Source organism: Pieris napi, chromosome 14, assembly GCF_905475465.1.
Source record: "Pieris napi chromosome 14, ilPieNapi1.2, whole genome shotgun sequence".
In the NCBI taxonomy this organism is placed as follows: domain Eukaryota; kingdom Metazoa; phylum Arthropoda; class Insecta; order Lepidoptera; family Pieridae; genus Pieris; species Pieris napi.
In genome coordinates, this window is record NC_062247.1 from 2847941 (window position 1) to 2869310 (window position 21370).

General features: G+C 32.6%; 2 non-coding genes across 2 annotated transcripts; one reads left to right on the forward strand and one right to left on the reverse strand.

Annotated features, from left to right (window-relative positions):
- Positions 1 to 18117: 18117 nt before the first annotated feature.
- Trnas-aga lies at positions 18118 to 18199 on the reverse strand. Its single transcript has one exon. It is a non-coding gene; the product is annotated as a tRNA-Ser (tRNA).
- Positions 18200 to 20270: 2071 nt separating this feature from the next.
- Positions 20271 to 20352, forward strand: Trnas-aga. Its single transcript has one exon. It is a non-coding gene; the product is annotated as a tRNA-Ser (tRNA).
- The last annotated feature ends 1018 nt before the right edge of the window (positions 20353 to 21370 follow it).

The following is a 21370-nucleotide window of genomic DNA, read 5'->3' on the forward strand; positions in this document are numbered from 1 at the left end:
ATGGTGTGCTCATTATGTAGGTGATTTAGCGCTATAGATATTCCTAATACTTTTTTTAAGCATATTCTGCGATAGCTTAAACAAATCAAGGCTTTAATAGTGGGATTTGTAGGTTTACATAGTATTAGGTAAAAAATATATTATAATGATTAATGGTATTATAATGATCTATCTAATATACATGCAATAAATGATACAAATCCCACGAGGCAATTTTTTTTTGGGAATACGGATGGAAGTAAGCGTAATAAACATAAAAAATCTCGTTAAATTTTAGTTGCTGTTCCGGATGTTTTATAGTCCAAAAAGCAAATACTTTATTAATAAAAAAATATGAATAAAGTATGATAATAAAACAGAACACGTAATTGGACAACCACTATTTCGTGGAATAGTTTGTAACGAACTCGAAATACAAATGAATAATATTCTTTTTCACATGTATGTATGGCTTGAATTATTTAGTAAACAACGGAAAGTTGCGTACCTGGGCCACCCAATTATAATGGGTAAAATTCAGGGTAAATGGCGTGTTGGTAGAAGGAAGAAATCATGGCTTGCAACGTTAGGGAGTGGATGGGTATTGCAACTGCGGAATAGTTGCTGCATCTAGCACAGGACAAGACACGCTTCAAGAGCTAGACGGCCAACCTCCAGTAATGGAGAGGGCACTAAAAGAAGATAGAAGTAGAAGTTTTAGGCCTTAATTTAAGTTATTAATTGTATACTTGGGCGAAGGTTTAGCCGTGCCGGAAGGACGTTAATCAGACTACTAACTTTCGACGAATTAACGGAATTTATAACTACACTTCGAGTTTCATTTCATGAGTACGATCGTGATTCCGACTAAGCCATCGTACGCTTATCTAATATATTATATTCTCGTGTCCCAATGTTCGTTCCAATACTCCTCCGAAACAGCTCGACCGATTCTTATAAATTTTTTATGCATATTTAGTAAGTCTGAGAATCGGCTATCTATCTTTCAAACCCCTAACTGATAAGGGGTGTCCACCCCAAAAAAAAATTATGATACAGCATACATATTAAAATCTTATGACTTGAACTCTGAGGTTGCTATGTACTAAAAAGGTAGACTAAGTAAAATCACATTTAGGAGAAACGAAGTTCGCGGGGACAGCCAGTAATATAATATATAACCACCTTATTTGGTTTTAGCTATTTCATTGATAGGAATTTAGATGTTCCTTTACACCTTTTTCTCCCGTTGGAAAAAGCTGATTACCTTGACCTGAACTACTAGCCTATAAAGTCTAAACAGTGCGCTGGTTACGCCGCACCAACTACCTGGACTGATATTCAAGTGTGGTTTTAAATATCAAAGCCTTTGTTGTTAAAAATATAGAATACAAAATTACTTAACACTTCACAACTTAGCGATTAGCTTCAGATCTTATTTATTTCTAAAGAGACAATACATATTAGCATTTTGTGCTGCTGTCAACTTTGAGTGTAAGACTTTGGTGTCCTCACGATGTTTTCTTTACCCAAGAGTAAATTAATAATGGAAACAAAAATCCATTGACTGACTGAAATCCGCACGTGCAAGCCGTGAATCAAACACGTAACCTCAGCGTTGGAGAAGGCCAACACTGATCGGCGGATGGGGTGATTTGAGAATGACCCTTGCTGTATCAAAGTCAAATCAATCAAGCTCCTTGTATGACTCAATACTTGGCGATATAGTGGCGGAAAGTTTCTTGCCAGTTCTTCTTACCTGCTCTACACCCTTGACTTGCGAACTGATAGTAAATGTAAATTTACAATTAATTTAACTTCTTTTGACGTTCATAAGTGTCCTTATTTACCTATATGAATTAAGATATTGAGTTTGAGTTTGACGGTAACAGCGAGCCTAGTCCGCGCCCCTTCTAGGGCCAGTGTTTGTGGCGCAGTGGGGTTTTAGTAGCGCATAGGCGATGAGAACTTGGAGAAACTGATCGTGGTTGATAACACAGAAGACAAAAGACCAGATGGGCAGATCAAGTGAAAGACTCCTCGTCCTCAAAACTTTACACTGTCATAACAGACACGGGTCAAATGTGCGCAAGTCAAACGTGGGTTTTTAGCAAGAAAACAACTAGAAAAATCCTGTCTTGCCAACATGCAATGGAAAGAAGCATCCTAAAGTTGAGGAGAATAAACAAAATAAAAAATGTTGAAATCCGTAAAAAAAACAAACTTACAGATGCACTTGAACAAGCTCTAAGGCTAAAATGGAAATGGGCAGGTCATATTGCTAGAGCGCGGGATAAAAGATGGACACTAGAAATAACGAAATGGACTGGACCTACTGGAAAGAGATGTATAGGACGACAAAGGAAAAGATGGACAGATGACATTGTAGAACTAGCGGGGGAAAACTGGATAAATGTTGAGCAAAACAAAGAAAAATGAAAAAATATGGAGGAGGCTTTTACCCTAAAAAGGGGCCATACAAAAACTAGACATAAAAAATTAAAAATAAAATCTAACTTAAATTTTGTTAAAACTTACTAACTTAACTAATACTAATATGATATTAAGGAATATAAACTAACAATTGTTGTATGTATGGATTAAATAAAGCTTTAATAATAATAATAACAGACACGGTGGACCGGTGGAAACAGATAGTCCGCTTCAGACGCTTTCTTGCGGACCACGACCCTCAGACAGAAGCTGCCGATTAAAGAGATCTACAGATGAAGTATGCACAGATTGCGAGTCTCGTAACCTTCCGCCCCAAGCAGTCGCGCCGCGGAGGTATGCGTAATGTATTTCCCACTTAAAAAAACATTGATACGCGATTACAATATATATATTTAAGGCAATTAACTAAAATTCGTTGGATAAGGTTTCATTGGATTACTTGTTATTTGAACGAATATCAAATCGACTTTTAGAATTGTGGTTAACGAAATCTTATTATTTCCAAATCAATGCTTCACTGACGATCCAGGCTATATGTACCGAGATCGATACGTATTATTATTAAACAATATAACACTTAGGCCTAAGTACCGCGCTACTAAGTTAGATTGTGACTATAAAATAAGACACCTCAATAAACCCGTGTCTATGATGCCAGATATTCAATCACCAAAATTCAAAATACATTTAATCATATAGGTAACACATTGTACACTTATAACTTGTCAGTAAAGAAATACATATTAATGCTTCTAATTTCACATTAAGTGCCAGTTCTCAAATCAAGGGCGTAGAACGGAAGAGAAGAACTGGCAATAAACACACCAAACGTCCTATATAATTAGTTATCACTACAATCAAATAGGTATACAGTATTTACAATTTTCTTAACTTACAAAGTAAAGAAAAAAATAATCAAAAATTAATAAAAATAATATTAAAACAAATTTAAGAAGTTTGTCCCTGAGGCAGTGTACCTTTAACGCTGGCCAATAGTACCGGCTAAAAGTACCGGTAGCTGGTGCTTTCTTCGCTCAACTAATAAGTATCGCAATACAGCGAGGAAATGCTGCCAGCGTTAAAGGTACACTGCCACAGAGACCAAACTCTTTAAATTTTGTTTTAATATTATTTTTATTATCACTATGTAGATTAAGAAAATTGTAAATACTGGATATTTGATTGTTATGTTTAGGTTTTATTAAACGATTTAAATACTTAACATCTCTTTTGTCAATGCATTAATATATATTTTATTTGTTGATGATGTACATGTATTTTTGAAAGAAATAATTAAAAGATAAAATATTTCAATTAAGAATTTCTAAGCCTTCATAACCAGTTAACCTAAAAGATCTTAAAAGTTTGAAAATGTAAATAATATCAATAATCCTCTTTGCCGAAGATAGCCATTAGCGTAGTCCGCTCTGATGAGAAGATACGAGCAGCTGTAAAGAGAATCCTTTAGTTACTTCGCGTACTTATTCAGGCAATATAAGTGAAAGATAAGTAAATCTCATAATAAATAATTCACCTTTCGCTGATCAACATTATAATTGTACAATGAAACAAAACTACATTCTTAAATTCAGTGGCACTACACCACTTTATTAACTAAATTAAGTTTTAAGTTGACTAATTAACTATTTTATTTATCACTTTTTACACGCTTTATATTAGCTTCACCTGTATATATGTATCTATATGTATGATAAAAAATAATTCCTAATTTAGGCTGAAAATGGTAATGAGCAAAAAATACTGGTATTATTGTGAAAAAGCGTGGGGCGCTCTGTGCCATATTTTTCGTCTATCAAGCAACCCACGCTTTTTCACAATAATACCAGTTTTACAATACCATTTTCAGCCTAAATTAGGAATTATTTTTCACTTTTTAGTTTGATGTGCTTTAAAAGCGTGTTTTTTAGTTTTTTTAAACTATTATTTATTCTGTTTTGTCTTCTGTGCATAATACACGCTGTGAGGTGATGAGAGGTCTAAATTGGCATTAATACGTATTAATAGCACTCAGAGATAGGTTATCGAATAAGTAAACAGTTGCAATTCGAATGGGCGACCGCAGGCATGAAATAGCTAACGCTTCTTCTTGATATTGATAGACAGTCTATAACAAAGGACTACAATGTTTAGTGTGGGCGTTACGTTGAGCTACGCCGTAGCACACAATACAGTTACAACTAATTATATTTTTAACTAGCTGGCCTGGCGAACATCGTACCGCCTAAAGGTCGATTCTTTATTTTTTTTAAATACTTATTCTGCTATTCGGGACACCGGTCTAGCTAAGATAAAAAAAAATAAAGTTGATAAGACAACAAATACATTATGTCAAAAAATAAAAATTTACCTTCCCGGAACCCCTCCACTAACACTTGAACTTTATGATATGGTATTAAAGTTCCAATTGACTTTTAAGTATTATTACAAATATTATGTATGGGAATATAGAAAAGTGTTGTTTTTAGACTTTTTCACTCAATTTTTTTAAATTTTTCTCTACGTAAGAACCATCCTCGTACTTCAAAGAATATTATAAAAAAAGAATAAGCCAAATGGATCAAGCCGTTTTCATGTTATGTCGTGACAACGGAAAACGGGTTTCATTTTTATATATAGATATAGACATAGATATAGATTAACTTTATGTATTATAATCAAATAAAAAGGATTTGTAACATTATCTAATTATACCACAACATGTCCAAGGTCAAAAAAAATAAACAATGTGCAGTGGGCAGGCTGGATTAAAGAGTTTATTCAGGACCGATCAAAGGCCCTTAAAGGTACCATCACCCAGGCGCAGAGGCTTGCCGCAGACAGGGGAGTGATGGTGCGACGCCACTAACAAGACCTTCAGAAATGAAGACTGAAGAAGCAGGAGGACTAAACATATTTATAATATATACTTGTAAGTAGTACCTGATAGTTATATCGTTCAGGTATTCGGCAGACAGACAAAAACTTTTATTCCCCTAGAGTCAAACAAAATTTTTCGATAAGGCGGTTTCGATTCGGCGTCACAAATAAATAAAATAAAATATATTAATATAAATGTGTGTATTCATTTTAAGTACATATGCATTACAATGTGTAAGATTTGGGAATCCTTTTAAGAAAAACATACCTGTGTCAGGGTTCACAGCTCTTCCATAACTTAATTATAAATTCCTTAAAATATTTATATTTAATTTTAATAACATCTTTTATTTTATTTATTTTTGATTTTTCAATACGCCTGAGTGCATGAGTGAGTGAGTGGGTGCAAATGTGTGAGTGAGTAGGTGAGTCAGCGAGTGAATGAATAAAGTGTGTACAAGTACATACTAGGTCTCAGAAGCATCTCTAATGCCCGAGGTACACGAGGCTAGTTTAACAAGCTAGGATAGCAAGCTAGTGTCAGTAAGATAGCAAACTAGTTATTCTGGCTTCGTGTAGACAAAACTAGCTTCATTTCTGAGCTACCAAGCTAGTTTACAAGCCAGGAAAGTTTTTAATAGGATCGAGTTCTGTTCTTTTAGGATAGTAGCGCCCCCCACCACTGATTTTACTATCCAAGCTTTCTATCCTAGCTTGAAAAACTATCCTCGTGTAACTCGGGCATAACTGCGTAAGGTGTACTCATAAGCCAGTCCTTTAATCGAATTACAAATGCCTAAATACTTGGTATCTGCCATTAAGTTTTACTATCTAGAGTGAAAGCTATTTGCGAATAAATTCGAATAGCACTCAACGAATTAACTTCAGTTTAAACTTAAACACCACAATCGGTGGATCAGTAAGTTTAATTAGGCCACATTAACCCTCACAATCCGTTCGAGATAACTCTAGTCAATTCTTTAAACTTTGGAAGCAAAATCCCCGTCAATTAACTCGGGCTTACAGTTCGAGGGCCGTTAACCGATCGTTGTCTGAACTAAACGTTTATAATCTCGTTTTCTCGCGCTTAATAACGGCAGATTAAAGATTGCATCAAGTTTCCGATACTAAGATTATGGAGGAGTTTTTATTTTGTTGAAATTAAGTTGAAAAAATTGCGTTTTTTTAATGTAATAGGAGGCAAACGGGCAGCGGGCTCAGCTGATGTTAAGTGATACCGCCGCCCATTGACACTTACATTGCCAGTAGGCTCGCAAGTGCGTTGCCAGCCTTTCAAGAATTGGTACACTCTTTCCTTGAAGGACTCTAAGTCGAATTGGTTCGGAAATACTTAAGTGGGCAGCTGGTTGGTTACACATAGTGGTGGTGCGCGCCAAAAACTGAACTGAACGACGGACGTCGAGGTGGTGCGGATGGTATTTTGTATTTTGCTTTGACGTCCGATAGTGACTCAGCTGCAATTATTAGACCGAACAACTCCTCTGAACATTATCCATGGTAAATGCAGAAGAAGATGCAGAGATACCCCACATCTCTACCCAACACCAAGGGATCAAGCGACACAGAAAGTGATTGGTCGTCGACGATTCGAATCGCTCTTCGTTGAATACGGTCAAGTCGAAGGAGCTGGTACTGGGGAGCCCCCGCCCAGAGGTGAGAACAGTATTCCATGTGGGGCTGAATTTGCGCTTTATAGAGTTGCAAGCGGTGGCCCGGAGTGAAGTACCGTCTCGCCTTGCTAAGCACACCAAGCTTTTTGGAGGCTAATTTAGCCTTTCTTTCCAAATGACCGCGAAACTGAACGTCAATCGATATGTCAACGCCCAGTATTCTGATGCTAGCTGAGGCTTTAAGGAGAGTGTCTTCAAAGAGAGGAGTAGCGACAAAGGGAGTGTTTAATACGATATACCGATCAAAGAACAAACGCACTAGATACAGTCTTAAAGCATAAATCAATGAATGCTCGTTTGTATTTGACGCAGGTTATTTCACATTTCAAACTTTAATATTTAAATGACTGATGAAAAAAAGGAAGTTTAGTTTCACGTTTTTGGAGTGAAACTTCTTTATCGGGGTTGGAAAAATTTAGTGTAACATTTTTTCGTTACGCCGTACGCGTCACGTATTTCGGTTACGCGCCACGTTCCTTTTTGAAGACAAACTTCTTTATCAGCGTTGGAAAAAAATTTACCGTCACATTATTTATTATTTATTATTTATTATTTATTATTTATTATTTATTATTTATTATTTATTATTTATTATTTATTATTTATTATTTATTATTTATTATTTATTATTTATTATTTATTATTTATTATTTATTATTTATTATTTATTATTTATTATTTATTATTTATTATTTATTATTTATTATTTATTATTTATTATTTATTATTTATTATTTATTATTTATTATTTATTATTTATTATTTATTATTTATTATTTATTATTTATTATTTATTATTTATTATTTATTATTTATTATTTATTATTTATTATTTATTATTTATTATTTATTATTTATTATTTATTATTTATTATTTATTATTTATTATTTATTATTTATTATTTATTATTTATTATTTATTATTTATTATTTATTATTTATTATTTATTATTTATTATTTATTATTTATTATTTATTATTTATTATTTATTATTTATTATTTATTATTTATTATTTATTATTTATTATTTATTATTTATTATTTATTATTTATTATTTATTATTTATTATTTATTATTTATTATTTATTATTTATTATTTATTATTTATTATTTATTATTTATTATTTATTATTTATTATTTATTATTTATTATTTATTATTTATTATTTATTATTTATTATTTATTATTTATTATTTATTATTTATTATTTATTATTTATTATTTATTATTTATTATTTATTATTTATTATTTATTATTTATTATTTATTATTTATTATTTATTATTTATTATTTATTATTTATTATTTATTATTTATTATTTATTATTTATTATTTATTATTTATTATTTATTATTTATTATTTATTATTTATTATTTATTATTTATTATTTATTATTTATTATTTATTATTTATTATTTATTATTTATTATTTATTATTTATTATTTATTATTTATTATTTATTATTTATTATTTATTATTTATTATTTATTATTTATTATTTATTATTTATTATTTATTATTTATTATTTATTATTTATTATTTATTATTTATTATTTATTATTTATTATTTATTATTTATTATTCGACACTTAATGACAATTAAATTAATTAAATTCCTAACATATCTTCCTTTTTCCGTCCCTCTAAGTATCGGAAATCTAAACTTTTAGATTTGTATAAATATGAACAACACTTCAAGATTAGTTTGCCACAGAAGTTTCACTTCTGACATGTGTACTTTGTACACACACACTTCTTTTTTATTTATGATGGCATACAAAACTGAATGCGCAGTGGCGATGAACACTTGGAGAAACTGATCGTGGTAGGTATCACCGAAGGCAAAAGTGACCGATCACCATGTTATTATTATTAATTACTTAAAATGTCACATGGGACATGGTGTAATGGTTGCAGCTCTTTGCAAAAATTTTGTGAAAAAAAAAAATGGCGATAAAAAGAGTGGCGGAGAGTTTATTGCCAGTTCTTCTCTCCCGTTGAGCCCTTGATTTGAGAACTGGCAGTAAATGTAAAATTAGAAGCATTAATATGTATTTCTTTACTGACGAGTCATAAGTGTACATTATGTTACCTATATGATTAAATGATTTTTTTAACCAACCAGATGGACCTATCAAGAGAAAGACTCATCGTCCTCAAAACTGTACATAAGAGAGGTGCTGTACAGAAACCGGTGCAAACAGATAATCCGCTCCGGATGTTTTCGTGCTGACGAAGACGCACAGCCATGAGCTACCGACTGAAAAGAGAAGAAACAAAAAGGAACAAATGGAGTTGTCTATAAAAAGTACAAACAATTTGGTACCAGCTGTAATAGCTGGAAAATTAGGCTCATTATTACAGGCTACTGTAGACTAAATTAACTTCTTCTCTTCCCTGATATACAAATGTAGTATACCGTATTATATTAATCTGATAATTTCATTATTATAACTCGTTTAATCACAGATTAATACTGAATGTCGAATTAAATTTTAATTTTATCGCCCTGCCATTTGACGATAATTACTTGAGTGTCAACAACCGTGCAATTAGTTTTGTAATCAAATATTCAAATCTTTTATCAAATTTTAATTATATTTTGATTACGCTGTTTTCGTTTTTATGCTACTTTAAATGTTTGATTCGGTATAAATGCAATGGCGTTGCTTAAAAGCATTTTTACTGGCACTGTAATCATTTTTCTTTTCACCATACTTCCACACACTTGTTTTTCCTTTTCTATAGAACAGGGGTAAACGGGCAGGGGATACACCTGATGTTAAGACCTCTTCATGGACACTTCAATGCGGAGAACTTGCGAGTACGTTGCGGGTTGCGGGCCTTTTAACAATTGGTACTCTCTTTTCCTGTAGTAGTAATTTAAAAAGTGAAAGCAAAGAAACTGTCTAATAAACCTTTATTAATAGACTAGCTGACCGGGCAAACGTCGTTTTGCCATGTATATCATTTATAATAAAAAATAGGGGTTGATCGTAGAGGGGTGAAAATTAGGGGTTGTATGTATTTTTTAATGCTGTATCATAAAAATTATATCTTATAATTAAAAAAAAAATTCAGGGTGGACTACCCTTAACATTTAGGGGGATGAAAAATAGATGTTGTCCGATTCTCAGACATACCCAATATGCACACAAAATTTCACGAGAATCGGTCGAGCTGTTTCGGAGGAGTTTAACTACAAACACCGCGACACGAGAATTTTATATATTAGATATAGTTTTAAATATTAAAACAATTTGAGGTAACTTTTTACTAGAATATTTAATATTTTTAATAGAATTCAATTTTTTTTAACTTTATGACTCGTCGGATTTCTTTAGATTTGATTATTAGAGAGTTTAAGGAACAAGATGATAGGATAAAGTCAAATTCAATTTATTATTATAAGCGGTCAGTTTTTAGTTTTAAATTTTGAGCTCTCAAACCAAAATCAAGGAGAAATATTCCGCCCCTTTTCTTTTTAATCAATTTAGCTTTACGAGATGGTTGTGGGGTATAATTACATCTTGATACATAAGGGAAAACAAAATGCGTTAAAAATCAAATCCTTTATTATTTGACAGAATTCTAACAGATGGCGCTGTGTTGAAAGTACCAACGTTTCACATAAGCTACAATTATATGGCATAGCCACCAAAAAAGCATGGTGATCCCCATGACTATTGTTCTCCTACCGTTTCCTTTGAATAGTTAACTACTATGTAATATAACAAAAACCTAAGCCACAGCAACGCATGGCCGAGTCTGCTAGTTATCATGTAGACAAAACAATTGCCATTTCAGTGAGTTAGTATTTATGGTAATTTAATATTATATTTGTAGTGATATCATAATCACTCACACAATAATATTGCACTTGTGTGTACTAGTTATAACAGTTTGCTTTGTTTGTTCCAATATCCAATCTAGATCCATCCTAGGTACTTTACCTATCGCTCGCAATCAATAATATATTTTTATATAGGTAGGACGTAACTCAACATTGACTACATCAGTTGTACGTTGTTCGTACATATTAAGTAGTTTATTAAGTCAAACATAGATAATAGACTAATATAGACAATCCAAGTAATTTAAAACAGAACATTTCATCAATACTGTTATCTGTCGTTTGCAAGGCCGCGTTTCAACTTAAAATGGCCTCCATCACTCAAAATAAATCTTTTATTGTTAGGCCTTTGAAGAAATATAATTGGTCAAACGACTTTCGACCTTAAGTGAACCAATGTTCTTTGTAGTTACGATGTAGCTTAAAGAACCTATTTATTATTTAGTCAACAAATATTCGTACTGTTCATATTTTATAATTTAAACAATGATATTTGTTTGAAATTGGTAAAAGTGGTAAATTACACTATTATTATAATTGTGTTCAATTCACACCAATTGACCTAGTCCCATGCTAAGCTGGTGAAGCTTGTGTTATGGGTACTAGGCAACGGATATACATACATATTATAGATAGATAGACATATAAATACATATTTAAACACCCAAGACCTAAGCACAACACCAAATGCTCATCACATCGATGTTCGTCTCAGCCGGGGATCGAACCCAGGACCCATGGATTCGCAATCAGGGGTACTAACCACTAGACCAATGAGTCGTCGAGTTTATATTTATATTATAAAAACTATGTTTGGTTTAGAGAACCGGCAAAAATTTTACTACTATGTGGAACCACTGAAATCACTGGCCACTGAAATATTTCGGAACCGATTCGATATAGGGTCCTTCAAAAAAAGAGCGGACCAATTCCTTAAAAGGCTGGCAGCGCGCTTGCGATCCTTCGGGCAGTGCGAGTGTCCATGGGCGGTGGTATCTCTTAAGATCAGATGAGCCTCCTGTCCGTTTGCCTCCTGTAACATAAAAACAATGAACGTCAATAAAAAAAGTATGGTTCTAAAGTTAAATTTACAGGCAGTTCTTTAATCAAGGGCGTAGAACAGATGACAAGAATTGGCAATAAACTCTTCTTCCATCTTTTAAATCGCCAAGGCTATTTTTTACAGTGTTTGTAGGCACCTGCAACTATTACATTTTAAGATATAGATATAGATGAAGATAAATAAACTACTATGTTAAATAAGTGGGTTACTTTTGTGTAACAGGAGAAACACATAAGAATGTTTTCTTCATAAAACTTTTATATTTTTAAAGAAATTACAAATGATTAAAGCTCAAAGTGTTCCTTTACTGTTGATTTTGAAACTAAGCCGCAGTTAAAAGGTGAAGTTTAAAAATACAAGTTTTATTCAAGTTGTGTTGTTATAGGTTTTCAAGCTGAAGTGGGTTAAAACTGTGCAGTCAACGACATCTTACAATTTTCTTTGACAACTTTTCTTGAAATTGTTTCGATTTATTGAGCACTTACTAAACTAAGGTGACAAGCCAATATTAAAATCATTTTTAATACTTTTGGTACTAAAATTGATGACACACAATCTAGAAGTCCTGAGCTTGAAGTACGCCTATAAACAATACTTTGTCACACAACATAATATGCTCGCTCATCTGAGGGGCTGTCAACTGATGCAGATAAATGAGACCAAATACAGATAAGGAATTCGCGTTCCGCTAAACGTTAGTATGTATTTCGTGAAAAAATAATATGTAGTCGTATACTCGTGTGTTACGTACTTGAATTAAATAGCATTGACAATTGACATGCACATACACACATACACATAGTCTGTAAAACTGCGAGATTTTTTTTAAATATGAATAATTATAGAATGTCCCAATCAAAAATCAAACCAACCTTTATGAAGCTTTAACAATAACCAAAATGTATGATATTTTGAAAAAGCGTTTTAGTTTTAAACATTATATTCCTACCTACACATAAATAATTTGTTAATTGATGAGCAAACTTCCATAAATACCATGCTATAATTGTGGTTATACAATAGCTTAACCTAAAGTTTCCATGGTCTTCCCTATCACATAAATTCTGGTCTTCCTACTAAGAGGGGAGTGTATAGTAACAAATCATAAGTTCCCGCCTCCAAGAATGGAGATACTTGCGCTATAAAAATATTATCTAATACTAAAAGCGTCGCTTTTGTTCTGTGTTATACCTTGTTATACCTTATATGTTATGCTTGGTAACATATTATTGACAATGAAATCTATTAAAATACACGAATTATTTTTCCGGGTAAGAAATAGTTTTCAAACTTAATTTTAAATATCATATCGGTAGTTCCATAGAATACTTACAAACAAAATCGAGTGTATTATATTAACTCGACGTGCGTTCCACAACTAAGCGTTTTTGAGACAGTTTCTTCCGCGCACCACCACTATGTGGAACTAGCTGCCTACTGAAGTATTTTCGAACCAATTTGACTTAGGGTCCTTCAAGAAAAGAACATACCAATTCTTAAAAGGCCGGCAACGCTCTCGCGAGCCCTCTGGAATTGAGAGTTTTCATTTCACCGTTCGAACGAATGTTAAATGAGCACATAGAAAGAAAGTCCATTGGTGCACAGCTGAGGATAGAACCAACGACCTCAGGGTAGATAGTCGCTGAAGCCACTAGGCCAACACTACTCAGGGTAAATGCATTTTAATTGTGAAATATTTTTGTAAAAACGTCCAGTATTTTTCGTGTTTATTCAAGCATTCAAACTACAAATCTTTCTTTAATTTTTTGATAATTAGTTTATAGCAGTAATGCAAATGTGAATAATTAATTGCGTTAGAAAATTCTCGTTAAATACAACTTCTTTAACGAATATTAACGCAAATTTATCACATAATTTCGAGTGCTTTTCATCAGCTAACGACAACTGCGATTGATGGGTAAATTCGCGTTTATATCCGTTAACTGAGCAAAAACCGCATATACTTTTAAATAAAACAATATTAAATCGTTATAACATTTAAAAAAAAACATTTTCTCTACGAAGCTAGTCTAAATCCTAACTACTTTGTAACTACATTCAGCTGCTCCATAAAATATTCATTTTGAAGTAAAAATTAAACAGACTAAACTCCAGAGCTTGAACTCATTAACCCCAGCTATTTTATTTCACTTGCCGTAAAGTTTAAAAACAGCAATGAAAAGTTCGAAAAGAATTGCACTGTTGGAACTTAGCTGTAATTTTTCGGTTCGAAAATTACTTAATTATGAATTACCGGTTATGTAGGTCAACCATTGTACGCTTGAAATTGTGTTTAATTGTGGAATTAAGACGCGTAAATTACAGTAAATGCCACCATTAAATAATAATCTAGTGGCGCTATTACCCAATATCGTGGCAGATTTTCCATAGGAGTTGGAGGTCTTCCACAGTCCGTTTCACAAGGCATTTTCTTTTGCGAACTAGCGAACTGTGGAATCGGCTCCCTTCCCTCAGAGATACGACCTGCAAATGTTTAAAAAGCGAGTCTACTCCTCCCTCAAAGGCCGGTAACGCACCCACTAAAAATGGGTGTCTATGGGCTGCGTAGACTGCCCTTTTTGGTCGTCCCGCAAGCTTGTTTGCCCCCCTATTACATAAAAAAAAAATCTGATTGTATTTTGTTGATATTTTAAAGCGAAGTTTGTGAAGATTTTTGGTTGCGGGTAGAAAGCGGCTACTTTTGGCGTAAAATCAGAGTGCTTATAAATGAAAAAATACAAAGCTTTTGATTTCGCGTAGACAACATCTTGAGAATTTATGTTACATATTATCTCCACCTCGGCTATTATGAAAATAGATTAAGAAGCGTTGCTATGGCAACGAAATGTCTTTCTGTTCGTGAAAAAGACGCCTGAGTACTTCTAGGAGTCTGGTAAATGAGCTTTTTTTAGTTATGTAGATTTGATTGGCTTTGCTAACTGATGTAATATTTATTTTTATTTATTTTTCGGCAATTTTCTTCTACAGAATGTTGTGGCAAATATTTCATCATCCATTTGTACCTTATTATTATTAAATCCTTATTATCATAGACATTTAAGCTCAAAGGAATTGAAAAGGAAAAAATCATGATGTCGTAACGTTAGGGAGTGTATGAGTATGGCGAATTGCTGCATCTGGCACAGGAGAAGACACGCTTCACGAAACTGACGGCCATCGTCCAGTAATGGAGAGGCACCAAAAGAAGAAGCTCTAAAACTCCCGTATGTCAAAATTCAAGACGTAGACACAAGAGTCATAGTTATCTAAGTCTTGACTCTGAATATTCCTTAAGTAATCAAATCAAATCAAAATGCGTTTATTCAATTTAGATGCGTCTTAGGGCATGCTTATGAATGTCAAAAACGTTTACAAAATTCGCGAAAGAGCAAGACTACGCCATCCGTTCGCAAAACTACCAGGAGGCCTTGTTCTGAGAAGAACGGGCAAGAAACTCCGCAAGTTTTACCCTCCCTGTAATAGTTTCGTTTCCCGAAGAATATTCTTTACGTAGAACAATGTCGGATTAGATAAAAAATCCAAAATCCACTTTTTATCATATTTGGATACTACATTGACTAAATATTACGGCTACATAAAAAAATCCATGTGTTTTAAATTTCAAATTAATCAGTCGGTTAAGTGACGGTTTTAGAAAATCTGTGTAATTTAATGTAATTATTTTTATTTTGTTTCAAAACAAACCCTTTTGTCTGCTTGTATGCCAATTTTCATAATAACAGAATATGAATTAAAATAGTTATGACAAAAACTAACAAACTAATATTTTGAATGTGCTTCCCTGTAAATTTTACTATTTGTCAGATCCGTCACTATGACAATAAAATCAAGGGAACTATAAAACAGGTGTTAACAGTTATTTACCATATCAAAAAGCAGTTAAAATTAACAAAACATTGCCAAAACCACTAAAATAGTGCAGTCAAACAATCGGCTAGATTGGAAATGCTGTCGCAGCAAAACAAATGAGTTGTATGTAAATGAACGGGTGATTAGAGCCTCCCTGATCGAATTATGGATTAACGGGGGCGCTGATTGTTTAGTGCGAATATGAATATTGCTGTTTATTATGCAGGTCGACTATTTGATGAAGTAGATTGTAGTTGAAGGGTTTTGTATATAACCTCTGGAGCTTTTCAATTGTATTACGTTAGAATTGAGCGCGTAGCTGTGAAGTCAAGTTCTTTGTTCCTGTGTCTAATTAACAATTCGACGTAGGAAAGCATATTTGCTGTAAGTAGAAAAAATACCTTTACCATACAAGTGACTTTTTACTGCCATTAGAATCAGAAAAAAAACCGCATCGAATGTCCCGGGTCCTGTGTCTCTACGATGAAAAAAAATTACATACGCCGTTGAAAACGCCCGTACTTATATTTTAGACCAAAAACCAGTCATATTAGACAATTTGTACTTACAGCAAAATAAAAACTGCATTTTTTGCTTTACAAATACTTACTTCTTCCCATTTAAAAACTTAACGCTACTTACAGCATTTCTGCGGCGTGTGATTTTTACATTCGTTTACTTACAGCAAGTTTTTACCATTTACGACATTTTATTTCAACCAAACATTACATTACCAAATGACCCACTGCATTTCTAGATCTAATCATAATATAATTATAAACTAATCTTACACCTTGAATTGCAATTGAAAGTACCCAAATACATAAATTTACTGCATACAGCATATTTACCGCCTGTAAATTGATAATATTTCCGCGCGTACATTTTACTTCCTTAGTTACAGCGTTTTAAAGGTTTGTGATTTAAAAAACTGTTTGCTGTAACTAGCCAAACACGTACTTATAGTAACTTTGGATAAAATGTTTACATTGCAAATGGTGACTGGCAGTTAAATAAATATATGTTTCAAAAATGGTAGCAATATCATGGATAGGGTCGACACTATTAATTTTTTTCCGAAATTAATTAAGTTTTTTGGCTCTGGTGAACAATTGCAATATGTCTACTTACAGCAAATATGCTTTCCTACGTCGACTTGCTTATACGCTGAAGTTTGTAACTTTGAGAAATTATCAGAGGAAAGGTTTATTCAAGTGCCACATAGGTAATAGATGATATGATTCGATAAAATTCTTAAAAAATATTAATTTTACTTTTTTGGTATAAAATTTGCTTTTGTATTCAATAATATAATTTTAAATGACTTTTTGTAAATTTTAATACAAAAAGTACATATGCCGAAGGATCATTTAGATAAATTTGAAATTTGGAAGCGTATTCAGAAGAGAACAACATGTCGGGAGACCGTACTTGGGGTTTATTAAGACAAAATATTTATGAACATAAAAAGTAAAAGCTTACACTTTTAAATTATTTTACCCATTTCTCTAAGTTATTTTTATAGTTAAACTAAATAAAAATAATAAACATATTTATTTACATTCAATTAAAATTTAAAACCAGAATTTGAAAAATATTGTTCAACCGGTTCGCAAAAGCATACTTTTTCATGTCATATATATTTTTTTAATACGACCTACAATTTTGTGTTGACCCGTGTAATTATTAATGTGTTCACACATGTGGTAAATAACTTTCTGAGTGTATATAAAACACCGACGTCGAGTTTATCTTTGCAGCTTCTATTCGTTGATTTTCTCTTATCCCCAAAACCTACGAAACCTACCTTTCCATAACTTTTATTTTATTTAAAAATATGCATAACATTTCTTAGAACCTAATTTGTATATGTAGAAGGATCACATATATTGCTACCATTTTGAATTAACCTCGAGGTTCTAGCACCAACGTTATTCATTTATTTATACGTTCTAAAACAATGTGTATGCTTAAAAAAGCAATAATATGACATCACAAATTTAACACACGTACACATACAATTATATTAGAACATAAGTAATCTATCAAAGGAAAATAAATAAAAAATAAAACAAACAAACACAAAATAAAAACTAAAAATTAATAATAACTACTCGTAAAACTAAAAAGATAAAAAATAACAATAATAACCTAAACTAAATGAAAACTTACACCTCATTATGAAACTTACATTATGAACAATATTTTGAATCTCCTTGTCGTCAATTAATTTATTTCATGTGTCACTAATTGACGGCTTATTAGTATTACTAAACACAAAAAAAAATCAAATAAAGAATAAAGCTTTAAAAAATAAAAAGTTCGCAGTCGGTAGGATTCGAACCTACGCTCCCAGAGGGAATCTGATTTCTAGTCAGACGCCTTAACCGCTCGGCCACGACTGCTTCGAGAACTTATATTGAATAAGCTCATGAATCACACAGGTAAAAGCTTTCACCACTAATATACAGCACAATAAACTTTTGAAAGCGTATTTAAACATGTTTTACATATGTAAAACAACATAGATGGCGCTATTTACTATTTCGCTAAATATGTATTATTTAGTTAAGTTATATATGTTAATACAAATACAAACGTTTACAAATATTAGTTTTGTTAATTACCTTTTTGTTAATTTGTTATTATAATAATTATATTTATATGTCCGACAACCACGCAATAACCAAAAATAGTAGAGCGTGTAAAAAGTGCGAGACGCCATCTGTTTTATGAAGTAAAAGCATTTGTTTTGAATTACCTCTTCGTCAATTTAATTATAATGACGTAATTGACAAGACATAAACATGTCATAAAATTTAGAACTAAATTCAAAAATGGAACTTTGTGGAAAAAAATTAATTAATTCAAAAGTAAAGTAAATAGTCTTGGACACCATGGCCTCCATTATATAAGACTTCCCTCCAACTTTGTTTTTTTTTATTTGGAGTAGAGACGTGGGGTTCAAGTGTAAAGGTGTTAATTAAATATTTAAGTTGGCGCCTGGTAGAGAGTACAGGTGACCCCAGAGCTGGTGCTTTTCTCGCTCATCGAATGAGTATCGCAATACAGCGAGCTAATTCCACCAGCGTTATAGGGACCAAACTTTTTAAATTTCTTTTAATTTAGTTTTTATTAATTTTTATTATTAGTGTACTGTAGACTTGTGTAGTTCATTAAATCAAAAAACTATCTTCCTCATTCATCAAAACTAAAACAGTTGAATTGCTTCAAGCAAATGTGTTTATCTGTCTCTTTTCATCACAGCGTAAACACAATTTGACAGAGAAGGAAAGAACAAAGCATAGAAAATACTCTGTGGTGATTGCGTTTGACAACTTCCGTAGGTTCGCAACCTAATTGTTTTTTTTTCTCCATCTACATGACACTGGCGAAGTACCTTGTGCCCAGTTGGCACAAATAAAAGCCTTTAAAAAAAACTAATAGTTGACGTTCGAAAGTCACACTAAGTCTCGACTCTGAACTCGTCGCCTCATAAAATATCAGCAATGAATTAAGCTTAGATAAAGAGCATGTAATGAAAAGAACCCAAAGATACCTTTGTCAAAAAGAATGCTCGGGAAACAAAAGGGGAGAGACAAAGGGTTTTATAATTCCCTCGTGAATCTAGATTCCCTCCTTTAGGGGTTAATTAGAGAAACCGCTCTGGATAGCGATCCTGTCATAACTTATCGTGTTTTGCGACGGAAATAAAAGGCTTGCTATTAATGGACTATTGAATAGTGTTATCTAAAAATCTAAGAGAATTCTCCTTCGTGGGCATGTGTGGCAATGTTTATTTCCGATTTAAATGTGATATCGACGTTTTCGGGTCTGCACGGAGTTCGCAACGTCTTGCGCTACATTTGCCAGCGATGAACTCAAAATGCACGGATGCAATCATGAGGTATTTCTCTGAGGTTTAGAGTGGTTTTAGATCATTTCAAGGTTTACGGGTCATGGGTGGGCCGTTCAATTAGATTTACTAATTTATCCCCCTCCCCTTCATCTTGTCAGCAAAAGTAAGCAAAGCTCTCTAAAATAATAGTACATATACGTTTTAGTTGTTGTAGGAATCCTCGAAAATGCAATTCGTTTTTAAGCATAGACAATGTGTGGGTAAAATTGGTAAAAAATTAAATAATTACTGTTGACGTAATCAAATAACAAAATCAAAGACCCCCCCTCGTGTAATGAAACAGACAGAACAATAAATGGGGCTTACGTAAATTCCAACACATTATAAATTGTATTTTTTTTTAAATAAATCTATAAATAGATTGTAAGTAATTTTTGAATATTCTAGTTCATTATGATTATTGCCAACTCGCCAAGTAACCCGTTCGCGCCTTATAACTGGAAATATATAATCTCTCAAACAGAATGTATAATCGGTTATCGCATTAGTCCAATTACGTACGGATAAGTGAAAGTAAATAATTATTTGGTTGGTAAAATTTTAATAAAGTATGTGTAGCAGTCGTGGCCGAGCGGTTAAGGCGTCTGACTAGAAATCAGATTCCCTCTGGGAGCGTAGGTTCGAATCCTACCGACTGCGAATTATTTTTATTTTTTAATTAAAATTATTATTTGTTTATTCGTAAGTAGTAAAATTGTGAGACCCTGAAGCCTCTCTAAAGCGGCCTTGTAGTCTCAGAATGATCTGTTGGTTACAAAAATCTGTTAAGCCTACTATTATAAATATATTTATTACAGAATGATATCTTCATAGGTAGCGCACAAATATGTATAGTCCAGTAACTTAGAGTATTGCAGCACAGCAATTTTTGCATAACAACATATTATGTAGTTCGGTCTAAGGCTATATAAATTTAGCGCGAAGCATATGTCAAATTAAGTACGTTTTTCACATACGGACGTAATACTTAAGTTTTTTTTATATCAGAGGAGGCATTTGCGCGGCCCCCAAAAGTAATTTCTCGAGTAGTTCCTACAAAGCCGCGTTTTCTATAGAGACCTCAACGGTATCTTATACTCAAAAACCTCCGGTCCAGTACACACAATTCGTGTATTGCGGTGATGTTGCTTATTTCGACTATGTGTTTGCGTGTTGTTCCCACGAGAATGTAAGTGCATGCTCCTATTTCACCATGCCTCCTGCTGATAGAGGACAAGTCTTTGTTTTTTTTAATATATGTTATTATTATTATTTACTTGATATGTCATGTGGAACATGGTGTAATGGTTTCAGCTCCTTTCAAACGTTGTGTAAAAAAAATGGCGATTAAAAAAATGGCGGAGAGTTTATTGCCAGTTCTTCTCTTCCGGTCTACGCCCTTGATTTGAGAACTGCCAGTAAATGTAAAATTAGAAGCATTTGTATGTATTTCTTTACTGACAAGTCATAAGTGTACATTATGTTACCTACATGATTAAATTATTTTTTACTTTTTTTTACATACTTAACCCTGATTGTGCATATAATATGTTAAATTATCATTGTTACAAAAATTGTTTGTGAAATCAAAGGGAATTAATTGAACAGAACTCATTACAGATATTGTGAGAGGAAAACCGCTTTGGTTTTACCGAACACACGAACAAATTACACGTTG